Below are 12,006 nucleotides of genomic sequence, written 5' to 3' on the forward strand. Positions count from 1 at the left end.
TCCAATAGCTATTTCCATTTTATTTTGCACCATGTAAGAAATTCAGACACAAACAATTCACAACATAGAAACCATAACTAACAATTTAGTGAAAAGTTCAACTTCACTAAATAATGAAAGAAAATTAGAATTCAAATTTTACCTTTCTAGTTGATAAAGACTTTAAGATGACAATACAGTATTCCTTCTCTAACCATGAGGGTTATGTTCCTAAAAATCTCCTTGAATGAAAACATTGTGATTAAAGAATTTAGGATTTTATGCAAAGTTGGGATAGGAGAGATCAACATCTTTAGTAAACCTATGTCCTGAAAGGGCTTTATGCTACTTCACCATTAGGATGGCTACTATTAAAACGGAAATAATAAGTGCTGATGAACATATGAAGCAATTAGAACCTTTGTGCACTGTTGGTGGGAATGTAAAATCATGGAGCCGCTGTGGAAAACAGAGTAGTGCTTCCTTAAGTAATTAAAACAGAATTACCATACGATCCAGCAATTCCACTTCTGGGGATATACCCAAAATAATTGAAAGCAGAGTCTCAGAGAGATATTTACACACCCATATTCATAGCAGTATTATTTACAATAGCCAAAAGATGAAAGCAGCCTGAGTGCATCAGTGAATGAATGAATAATCAGAATGTGGTTTGTACATAAAGTAGAATATTATTCAACCTTAAAAGAAAAAGAAATTCTAACACATATGCTACAACATGGATGAACCTTGAGGACATTATGTTCAGTGAAATAAGCTGCCTCTAAAAGACGAATACTTAAGATTCCACTTATAAGAAGTAGTCAAATTTGTAGAGACAGAAAGTAGGATGGTGGGTACTAGGGGAAGTGGGGAATGAGGGGTTGTTTCACGGGTACAGAACCTGTCATGAAAGATGAAAAGAGTTCTGGAAAATGGTGTGATGATGGTCTACAGCAATGTGAACAGAACTAACACTACATTTAAAAATGGTGAAGGTGGTAAATTTCATGTTATGTGTATTTTACCACAGTTTAAATTTTTTAAGATTTTATTTTTTTATGTTTAAAAAGCATTCTTTATTTTTACTAAAATAAGCTGATAAAAGATTACAACTTTTACCAGAGTAACTGCTACCAAACAACGATTGTCCATTAACCCTCCCTTATTGGAGGGCGGCCTCCAAGTTCCTCCCTCTCCTGCAGTTTCGATGAGATGTTTGCAAATTAATTCCAGTTTATTACTGCTAATGGGCCTACAAAGAAGGATTTTGTTTGCATACAGTTCTTCATCCAAACACTCAGCGCCTTTCTAATTATCAGTAGGAACATGTAATGTATTGCAATCATGTATTGCAGTTATGAAACAGAGAGAGTGTGGTCCAGGCAGAATGCAGTATCAAGGTCACCGCAGTAGAAGAGAAGCTTGTGCACTGCCCTGGGGTAGTCCGTGGTCCCAGCCCTGGAATTCCGATTTGTTGGAGGGGTGTGGAAAGAGGGCCCGGCTGGCTCTAAAGGGCACCTGCAGAAGGGGTGGGATCAGGAAAGGAGACCTGGCTTCCACTGGGACCCCTCCCTCAACCTGCAGTTCAGCCATAGATGAGAGTTTCCATTTCCTGGGTTTTAATGTCCTCCTTTTGTTATAAAGTGGAAAAGTTGGACTGAAGTCGGGTCCTCATTCCATAACAAGACAACGTGGTATGTGAGGAAAGAACACGGGCCTTAGGTGTTCTCTGTAATCCTCTTCCTCTGTCTCCCCTACAGAGGTCCTTCCTGCCTGGAAGTCTGTCTCCCATCTGTCCCCACCTGCCTTTGGCGGCTGTCTTTACTCAAGCGTTCAACACTGCTCACTGAGACAGTTTCAATAGCCTCTCAACTATTTTTCCAGACACCAGTCTTGATTTTCTCCAACCCACCCTGGCACTGCCTCTAGCATCTTTCACTGTGGATGAAATTTCCGGCTTTATCGCAAGGGTGTGGTTGCTCTGCCTTATACACCATTTTATCAGATCATCAAGATATTAGCAATCACCAGGGAGCAATTTACATTTTTTCCACGTGGTTCCCATTGTGTTACTGTCTCCTTTCTTCAGCAAACACTCAATGATTTCCTTTGTATAAGAAGTGATCCAGTGGGAGTTTCCTGGTGGTTAGGATTGTGCACTTTTACTGCTGTGCTGGGTTCAATCCCTGGTTGGGGAATTGAGATCCTGCAAGCTGTGCATCAAGGCAAAAATGAAATGAAAAAAAGAAGAAATAAATGAGTTAGGATGTTATCCTGCAGGTTTCCTATTTTGACTTACTGCTCACAATCAGCAGAGTTTTAAAGGAATTTTGCTTTGGCTGGAGCTGGGTCTCCATCCACACATCTGGATGTTAGGTGGTCCCTGGGACCTCAATGAAACCTCTTCTCTTGGGATTTCAATCTTGTCCTTGGGGGGCTAAAAAACTAACTTAGAAAGCCCCTTGAAGGCTGGAGCTTCATCTCATTTACTGTTTATTCCCAACCCCTACACAGTGTTTGGGATATTTATTGAGTGAGTGACTCCATCTATCTAAGATAAATATTAGAAAAAGTCCTTGAAGATTCCCCAGGGTCGAAAGTGTACAGAAGCACAAAACAAGCACTGCATGCTTTTACTTTCTCAGTTCCCTCTTGTCATAACCGCTCTCACGCCCCCTCCTCCTCCCACCTGCTCAGCCTCAAAGACCCACAGCAGACTCTTAGGGACCCCTTACCTCGGACTCCACAAGCACCAAGTCATACCCAGATGCAACCAGCAGGGACAGCCTAACACTCAGGGATCAAATGTACTCATCCTCAGACTCCGGCAGGACTCTCAGGACTTCTCTTCACAGGTGGGATACATGTTTTAGTCCAGTAATGTTAAGATTAGCATTAATTCCTCATTGATCTCTTCACCCACTTGGAGATTCAATGGCTCAATAGTGAGGAGTTCATAGCAAAGGAAAGTAAATGTCAGATGCAGGTATAGTCAACCCATTTCCAATTCTTACTCCTGGAGCTTTCTATACACAAACAGGGAAGAAAATCCAGGACTAAATAGGATTAGGAAGCCCATTTTAGGAATTTTAAGATGAAGAAAGGGATTTGGAAAAAAAGAAAGAAGGGGATTTGTCTGTATCTTGATGGTGAGAAAACCATAGAATATCATCTGTCACTTAGAACAGAGATAGCCCCAAGGCCTGGGCAGTGGGTACAAACCCCAGAGACTTGTACTGTTTGGATCTGGCCTTAAAAACCTTCAGAACCATCTTTCCTCAGGGTTTTCTGTGAAGGTGAAGAGTCTCCTCAGCTCCCAAATGACACCTAAAGGAACTGTGTTCTTGCCCCACTTGCCTAGGTGAGGAAAGGACACGCCAGCAAGCACACAGCAAGACCCAGCCCCTTGCCTGTCTCTTATCCTGTCCTGGGCCTACCCCACTGCTCAGCCCCCTCCAGCTGTGCATCTCAGAGACACCCAGCTGAGGTTCCTGCTGCATTTGAAGGTCATCCAGAGTCGAATACCAGCCCCGGAATTTAGCTTCCTGTCCAGGAAAACCAGCTACATAAATTTTTTTTTTTTTTTTAACAATTAGAATTTCAGATTTTCATTTTCATTTGCTTACTTTCTAATTGTTCTGTTGCTTGGAATACAGAAACTTTCAGTCCCTCCCTCTGTGACGTGTCTATAGATGAGAAAACACACACTATGGAAACATCAAGAAAAGATACCACTTAATGGGATCCCATGATTCTTTTATCGAGTGTGAGATTCTTTCACATTTTGAAAGTTTTCACTCTGTCGGCAAGTAGAATATTCTAGAACTGATGTTATAACATCAGTTCAATAAATTAAAAGGTTGATTCCATGATGGGGAGGATAGATCGCTGCAGAAAAGTTTCTTCCTCCACCTCCCACCTCCAAACTCCTCAGACTGGGGTTTTTCAGGAAGCACAAGCCTCACTCCAGGTGGGAGCCGTGCTGAGGCTGGAGGAAGCCTCCAGAAGGTGACTAACACACTGCATCTGGCCGCCGGTTCTAGGCAGTGGCAAGTGGACAGGCAAAGTTTGAATGCTATTTTCCAGAGCTATGTGAACTTCAAGCTTCAGCTGATGGTCACGTGGTTGTGTGGTGGAGGCAGACTATTTATCTGATGAACGGAGGGAGTCAGCCAGCCCAGAGGATGACATAGGCCTCTTTGTCTATACCACTACTTGCCCTCCATTCAGGGCTCAGGTCATTATGAAGCCCTTGCCAGTGGGCTCTCTGGAATCTAGGTGATAGGGGCATGAGATGCCCCTTGGACACTGCTTCTCCCACCCATGAATATGTCACAGATGGGAGTGTAGTTTATGGCATGATGCTTAAAATTAGACAGTTTGGAATCTCAGGGTATCACTTTTAGCACCCTCAATGGGACACAGTGGTCTGTTTCAGGAGCATAGTGGCACAATTTAGCACTTGTGTGAGCCTCCTTTGATTAAAACATTACAGGCTCCCTCCCACCCCAACCTCTGATTGACTCCACACACACAGTGTGGTTCTGGGTCCTAGTCAGGCACTAAGAGTCTACTGTTTGTACTTAGCTTAGCCCCTCGCATGGCTGAAGAGTTGTGAAGTTCACGGTGGAAGGTCTCCAACAGGCGCAGTTTTTGCTGCCCTTATGATCCAGAGGGCATGATGAGCTATCCATCCATCTGCCAGTTCTTGTTTCCTGGTATGTGTATAATTTAGAATTAGAAGCACATAAAAAAAATAGCCTTATCACTGGCAATTCTGCCTCTAATTCCACTTTGCCTTTATTTTATTCTTAACGCATGCATGCTAAGTCGCTTCAGTCATATCTGACTCTTTTTGACTCTATGGATTGTAGCCTGCCCAGCTTCTCTGTCCATAGGATTTCCCAGGCAAGAATACTGGAGTGGGCTGCCATTTCCTTCTCCTGACCCAGGGATCGAAACTTCATCTTTTACATCAGCAGGCAAGTTCTTTACCAATTGCACCACCTGGGAAGTCCCTTTATTCTTTATAACATTATGCAGTGGGGGCTTCACCAGCTGGCACTAGTGGTCAAGAACCTGTGTGCCAATGCAGGAGACATGAGAGACACGAGTTCGATCCCTGGGTCAGAAAGATCCCCTGGAGGAGGACATGGCAACCCACTCCAGTATTCTTGCCTGGAGAATCCCATGGACAGAGGAACTTGGTGGTCTACAGCTCATAGGGTCACAAAGAGTCAGACACGACTGAAGCAACTTATCATTATGCGAATCTGATCATGTCCAGACTCAACTCTTAAAAACGCTTTTCAGAACCTACTGGATAAGATCCAAATCTCTAGGTGTGGTGGGCAAGTCCTTTCAAGAAAGCCTGTCCAATCTCATGAACACGTTTCGCAGAGGACAATTTTGGCACTCACAAAACGGCCACCCTAATTTCTTGCTGGCAAACCTTTCAGAAATTTTATTTACTGGTTCAGTGTTGTCCTTTCATATATTCAGAGAAGGTGGTCTCTTCACAGCCAAAAGAGCTATATTACTATGATGGCTGTCCAGCCACGCCATTCCTCTTGCCACAATGGATTTAGGTGCAGGGTTCTGGACCCAGGTTGACATGGTGGGTATTCAGTGGGGAGTTGGCTGGGGCACTTCCAGGAAAGATTTTATGCCTCTGGACACTCTTTTTTTCTTAATTTTAATTGTTAAATTTTTTTGGCTGTGCTAGGTCTTTGTTGCTGCAAGTAAGCTTTCTCTAGCTGCAGCAAGCAGGAGCTACGCTTAATTGAAGTGCATGGGTTTCTCACCGCAATGGCTTCTCTTGTGGAGCACAGGCTCTAAGGAAGCGGGCTCAGTAGTTGCGACTTGAGGACTTAGTTGGTCCTCAGCACGTGGGATCTGCCCAGACCAGGAATCGAACCTGTGTCCCCTGCATTGGCACGTGGATTCTTAACCATTGGACCACCAGGGAAGCCCTCTGGACATTGTTGAGGATGCAGTATCTACAGTTGAGGGGGGTAACCAAAGTCTATGATGCTGAGCCCTGACACACTGAGGATGGGAAAGCAGATAGCTGGAAAAAAGCTGGTCCTTGATGATACTAGAAAGCCACTACATTAACTGAGAGCTCTTTTCTCTGGGAAACTTTTTAACTCAGAGCCTTTTGTTTCTTTTTTTTTTTTTTGTTTACCCAGCATCATCTTTCACGATTCACCTTTCCTTCTACTTAAAGCCTGTGGTGGTCTCTGTCACACCTTCATGTTCTCCCCCCAATTCTCAGAAGTCCAGAGGTCCCAGGCTCTAACTTCCTTGCACTGGATCTTCAGGGGAGGGGAGGGTTTGGACTTTAACAGAGATTCCAAAGCTATAGCTTTCCTTTGGAGACTCCTGAAGGGCCAGGTTTAGCCCTGCTCTGAGGGACCTTTTGGGAAGAAATATAATTCTCATGAACTTAAGTTATTTTTATTACAATTATGTGCAAATGCAGCTAACTATGAACCCTTCATGCTTCAGGACTTAAACAGTCATAAACTCAAAACAAAGCTGCAATAAATACAAACACCAGTAGAAAGATAAATTAAAATAAAAGTAATTTGATGTGATGGGGACTTCCCTGGTAGCTCAGATGGTAAAGAATCTGTCTGCAATGCAAGAGACCCTGGTTCAATCCCTGGGTTGGGAAGATCCCCTGGAGATGGGAACAGCTACCACTCCAGTATCTTGCCTGGAGAATTCCATGGACAGAGGAGCCTGGTGGACTACAGTCTATGGGGTCGCAAAGAGTCAGAAGTGACTGAGCGACTAAGCACAGCATAGCAATTTGATGTGATGAACGGTGTTTTTCTGAAATGAAGTTGCTGTTGGCAACATGAACTCGTACAGGTACAGCCTAACTGGTTCTTTTGCAGCTGACATGATATTCCACTGTGTGCCCAGCATGACTCAGTTCTCCCCCAACTTGTGTCTATTCAAATAACTAAGAAAATTTTGTCAGTACATGCCCCCTGGACTTCACTTGGTACAAATGCAACCCAGACAATTAAAGAAGTGCTAACTTGACCATCAGCAGGTAAACACACAACAGGAATGCAGGTACTAGCACGCAGGGCCCTGGATGAGTTACGTAGTATCCAGACATGCTTGAAACACTTTCCCCAGAATTACCAATGAGACGAAAACATGGGATTTAATAATCTTCACAGACAATTCATGGGATCTCAGTTTGAGAAACATTATCCTACGGCTGACCTTGACTTCAAGTATGACCTTGAGCAAATTGTTAGCCATTGTTCAATCTCTGCACACTGTTTGTGCACAAATGAGAATAATTTGGGCCCCAAGAATAGAAACATTCTTGGGAGACGAAGAAAGTTATAGAGGAGTTAAGGACAATGTCCCAGGGTCTTCAAGGGTGATAAAGGAAGGGGTGAGGGTTTATGACAGATCCCTAGAGTTGAACCAATAATGATAGCTGAGACACTCCAATCCAACTTTGACTTTGTAATCAAAAGGACTTGGGTTTGAACTCTAGATCTGCCAGTTGCCTGGAGAAGGCAATGGCACCCCACTCCAGTACTCTTGCCTGGAAAATCCCATGGACGGAGGAGCCTGGTAGGCTGCAGTCCATGGGGTTGTCAAGAGTCCCGGACACTACTGAGCGACTTCACTTTCACTTTTCACTTTCATGCATTGGAGAAGGAAATGGCAACCCACTCCAATGTTCTTGCCTGGGGAATCCCAGGGACAGGGGAGCCTGGTGGGCTGCCGTCTCTGGGGTCACACAGAGTCGGACACGACTGAAGCTACTTAGCAGCAGTAGCAGCAGCAGCCAGTTGCCATGTATATGTCTGTGGGCAAGTTCCTGACTTCTCTGATCCTGTTTCGGCCCCTGTAAAACTGGAAGTATCTCAAAATGCCACATCACACAGCTGTGGTGAGGGCAGAGAGAGATGATTCTGGCAGGTGCTGAAGGCAGAGCCTGGCACCCACCTAGCAAGGCTCAGGAATCAGCTCTTATCAGGCAGAGGCCAGGGGTTGCTGAGAATGCCACAGGCTTTGGCAAAGGATGATAGCAAATAGAAAGTGAAGATTCTAAGATTCGGTGTATAAATAACAATATTTCTGCTATGTGACTTTGAAGATATTTCGCCCTAATGAGCCCCGCAAGCTACGCTGAGCTTCCGCTCAGCCTTTGTCTTTTCTCCTCCTTGGCTGCCTCTCCAGAGCTCGGCCCCGCCGGGTTCCGCGCCCGGGCTTGAAACTCCTTTCCTCCAGGCTTTCACAATTATTCTAGTGTTGGTCACCTGTGCGGCGAGCGCCCTCCCGTGGTTTTCCTGTTCATTGCTGGGACCGTGAGGTCCACAGAAGACTGAAGGAAGGTGGGGTTTCCAAGGCGGGCAGGAGTCCAGCGGCTCCGGCCTTTGCCTAGCTGGGCTACTCTGGGAGCCATTCGGCACCTCTCTCCTGGCCCCCGCCCCGCCTGCTCTTGGAAGAGAGAGGCGGAGGAATCTAGAAATCCTGGGTGAGAAGCAGCAACTCACCACAGATTTAAGGCAAGTTACAACCTCTCCGGGCCGGGTTGCGTTTTTATGAAGCGCTCTGCCCCATGCACCTCAGAGGCCTCAAGGGGACTACCAAGTGATCGGTGGAGACGCAGGAAGAGTGCCTAGCATGTGCTTTTCTGTAGAATCTCACCATTTGCGCATGGCATTCCTGGCTGGGGATCTGGTGGGGGGAGACCCCAAATGGAGGTGGACAAGAGAAAGGTGTTAACTCCTCCTTCCTCCTCCGCAGCCATTACTCCGCGCTGTGTATCCGACATGTTATTGCCAGAAACGACATACCTCACATCTAATCATGCCATGCGGTGTTCCAGCTCAGAAGCCCAACGCCCTGCCTCCTCAACCAAGCTGCTACTGAGATTACCCACCTCACTCTACCTCTCTGGATTTACACGGGCAGATTCTGTCTTCCAATTACAGCTGCATTTTCACACAACCCACTTTTACATCTCTCTGCTATTGTTCCCGCAGTCTCTTTGGCCAGGGATGGCCTGGACTCGTTTCTGCAGATCTTTGTCTGATTTAAAACCCACTTCAAGCTCCAGCTCATCCATGATGTTGTCCTTGATCTTGCCTCCTCCAGAACTCAGGAGGACCTGGCCTGCCCCTCTCCTGGGTTCCCACAGCCCCTTCCAGCTCTGACCATAGCACCGATCAGGGTGTCTTCTGTGATTCTGTACATATACAAGCACACACACATACATATATAAATACATATTTTACACATGTATACACTTGCCTGGCTCCCCCTCTAGACTGTAAATGCCCAGAGGATGCAGAGGGGGTTGTATTCCTCAATGTATCCTTCGCAGCTCTTACTGTCAGAACCCTGCCCTACACAAACCTTTCATAACTGTGGGATGAATTGGGAGGTGGAACTCAGAGACCCAAGTGACCCATAAGAAAAGCCACAGATGGAGATCCTGTTAGTGGGGTTTCGATGGTTGTCTCCATCAGTGGGGCCTGTATGCCATCCCACATTATCATCCCAGCAGACCCTGGGAGCGGGTACTTAATGCCATCTTTCTGATGAGGAGACTGGGAGGCTGTAGGACTCAGCCAGAGGAGCTAGATGGCAGATGGCAGTTTGGATCCTTGCTTCTCAGCAGCAAAGCCTGGCTTTCTCTCCTTCCCTTTTGGTACTTTGCTTCCTGTCACGTGAGACCTCATCACTGCTCCCTCCTGGTTCCACTCCCTCCAGGGCTAATCAGGCCCCTTTGGCTTTGGGGAGCATATTTTACAGGTCAAGAGTACATGTTCACTGATGCTGATGTTTGTACTTCAAAGATGATAGGTCAGAATATGTCTGAAAGTGGGATTGTTCTTGAAAACCTGAGTGTGCCTATAGGGCCTGGGTGCCTCTTATGCTTTGGTGTAACTGGTGGGGGGCACTCACCGTATAATACTTTGGGGGTAGCCAACTAGGATGCTGGTATTCTTGTTCTCCCCAGAAGGGAAGAGAGAATTCCTGAGGGAAGGAAATGAATTGCTAGGGACCCAGGAGGCGGCCTTGGATGGACCACTGTTAATCTCTTCTCACACCTCCTGTCTGTCTGTCTGTCTTGCCTGGATTCTCTCCTTCAGCAGGACGTAATGCCTGTTGCCTAAGCTCTCAGCCTCAGGCTGCCACGGCTGCTTTCTCCCTCGCTGCCTCGCGACCTTCCTTCGCCTCCCTTTGTCTGGGGTCTTTGTCTGTGGTCCCTGCGGTCCACAGTCCTCGGCCTCCCCTCCCTTTCTCCCCGGCCTGGCTGCTCCCTCCCTCTCTGCGGGGGCCGGGAGGCTCGGCGAGGGGAGCGGGCTGGGTTGCCATGGTCACATCGAAGCCTGCCGCAGCTGGCCCGGGCAGCTGCTCCTGGGGCTCCGGATGGGCGGACAAAGCCAGGCGGCCTTGGCAGCCCCAGAGCCGGAACCCCAAAGCCCTGAGGCAGGGGGGGACTGCGACCCAGGAGAACCCTGAGCTGGAGGTGAGAGGGAGGAAGCCAGAGCCCAACCGGGAGGACAGGAGTGGGGACTGGCGCTGGGCCCTCCCTTCTCAGGGAGCGACCGGGCGGTCCAGGCTGGAGGTGTGGTGGGAGGAGGGGAGTGCGGCTGAGCCCACGGGGTGGGGAGGAGGGAAAGGATGGAGAACAGAGTTGGGGCCGAGGTGTGGCAGATGGGCTAGGGCTAGGCTGTTTCCAAGGGGAGTTCTGGGACCCTTGTGCCCTGACACCCAGAGGCAGATTTGCTTCAACCTTTGGAATTGGGGCCCCTGTCCCCCTGGTCTGTCCCTTAGTTTTCCCTTTCCATTTCAGCCCCTTACTCTTCTCTTCTCCCAGGTCCCTTCCTTTCAATCCCTATCTTTCCATCTTCCTCTTCTCCCATCTCTGGGTTCCAGCCGCCTTTTTTCCCCTTGGTGTATCTGCTCCCCTTTTGAGGCCCCCTCTTTTCTCTGTCCTCCTCTCTGAGCATCACTTTCACCCTTTCTTGTCTCCACTCCAGTTCTCTTGCTTGCCCAGCCCTTCTCCCCAAACTCCGGTCTTGGTCTTCCCATCTTCTGCTATGCACCCTCTGTCTTCATTCTCCCTTTCCTCTCTCTGATCCCCACTTCCCCTCTACCGCAGCCTAGTTTATCCCCTGCTCTCAGAGTTCTCTCACCGTGGCCTCATCTCTCTCCATCCCCCAGGCTGCCCACAGCTGAGTTCTGTCTCATCTTTCTCCCTGTGCTACATCATCTCTTCCTCCTCCCCTCGGGCCTCAGTTTCCCAAGTGGACTTGCTGGCATCAAGCTCTCACACCCGGGGCCTTCTCCACCCCCTCACCCTGCCCCCCACCCCCCAGAGGATTCTCGCTCTCCCCAGCTGCTGACCCAGCCTGCTTGTCCCAGAGGCAGCTGCCTCTCCCAGGAAGGGGACAGCGACTTGTGTGGAGGGCCCATCCTGTCTCTCACTGGTCCTGCTGGGCTTCCCTGTAGTGGCCCAGTAGTCTGCAGGCCGGAGCTGCTCTCTCCTACATGCCTCTCCTCACATTTTCCCCAGCTGTTCCTCCTCTTTCCTGGGCAGCAGGAGGCCATTGGCTTGAAGGGGAGGGAAGCCCAGAATGGAAGGACATGGAGGGAGGAGGGTTAGAGGGTCCTCTGGGGGCTCAGGAGGACATGGGGGCCTACTGGAGTTGGGAGTGATTTGGGAGACGTGGGCGGGCTCTGGGGACCACTGACGGCTGTGTGGATACACTAGGTGTGTGGATACACTCGGTCTTGAGTACTACGCTGGGGGCCTGGATGGCAGGGACTTCCCTCTCTGGCCCCTGAGAGTCTCGGCTCAGAGCCTTGCATTCCAGCCGGCTCCAGCCCCCTCTCCGCTGTCACTTGACTCCACTGGGCCCCAGTCCCGCATCCCTCCCACTCCTTTAGCTCTGGGCTGGGATGAGGTGGGCATCACCAACTAGGAATGTCTCCTGGGGGACAAGAGGGAGCAAGGGTTTCAGGAGT

General features: G+C 48.3%; 1 protein-coding gene across 1 annotated transcript in view; it reads right to left on the minus strand.

The window, feature by feature from the left end:
• LOC102402119 (WAS/WASL-interacting protein family member 1-like) overlaps positions 1-12,006 on the minus strand; it is a 14,654-nt gene continuing 2,648 nt past the window's right edge. Inside the window, exon 3 of the mRNA XM_044925005.1 lies at positions 1-4,697. The gene's annotated coding sequence lies outside the window, so the exon portion shown is untranslated. The remainder of the gene's footprint in view (positions 4,698-12,006) is intronic.

Source organism: Bubalus bubalis, chromosome 2 (assembly GCF_019923935.1).
Source record: "Bubalus bubalis isolate 160015118507 breed Murrah chromosome 2, NDDB_SH_1, whole genome shotgun sequence".
NCBI lineage: Eukaryota > Metazoa > Chordata > Mammalia > Artiodactyla > Bovidae > Bubalus > Bubalus bubalis.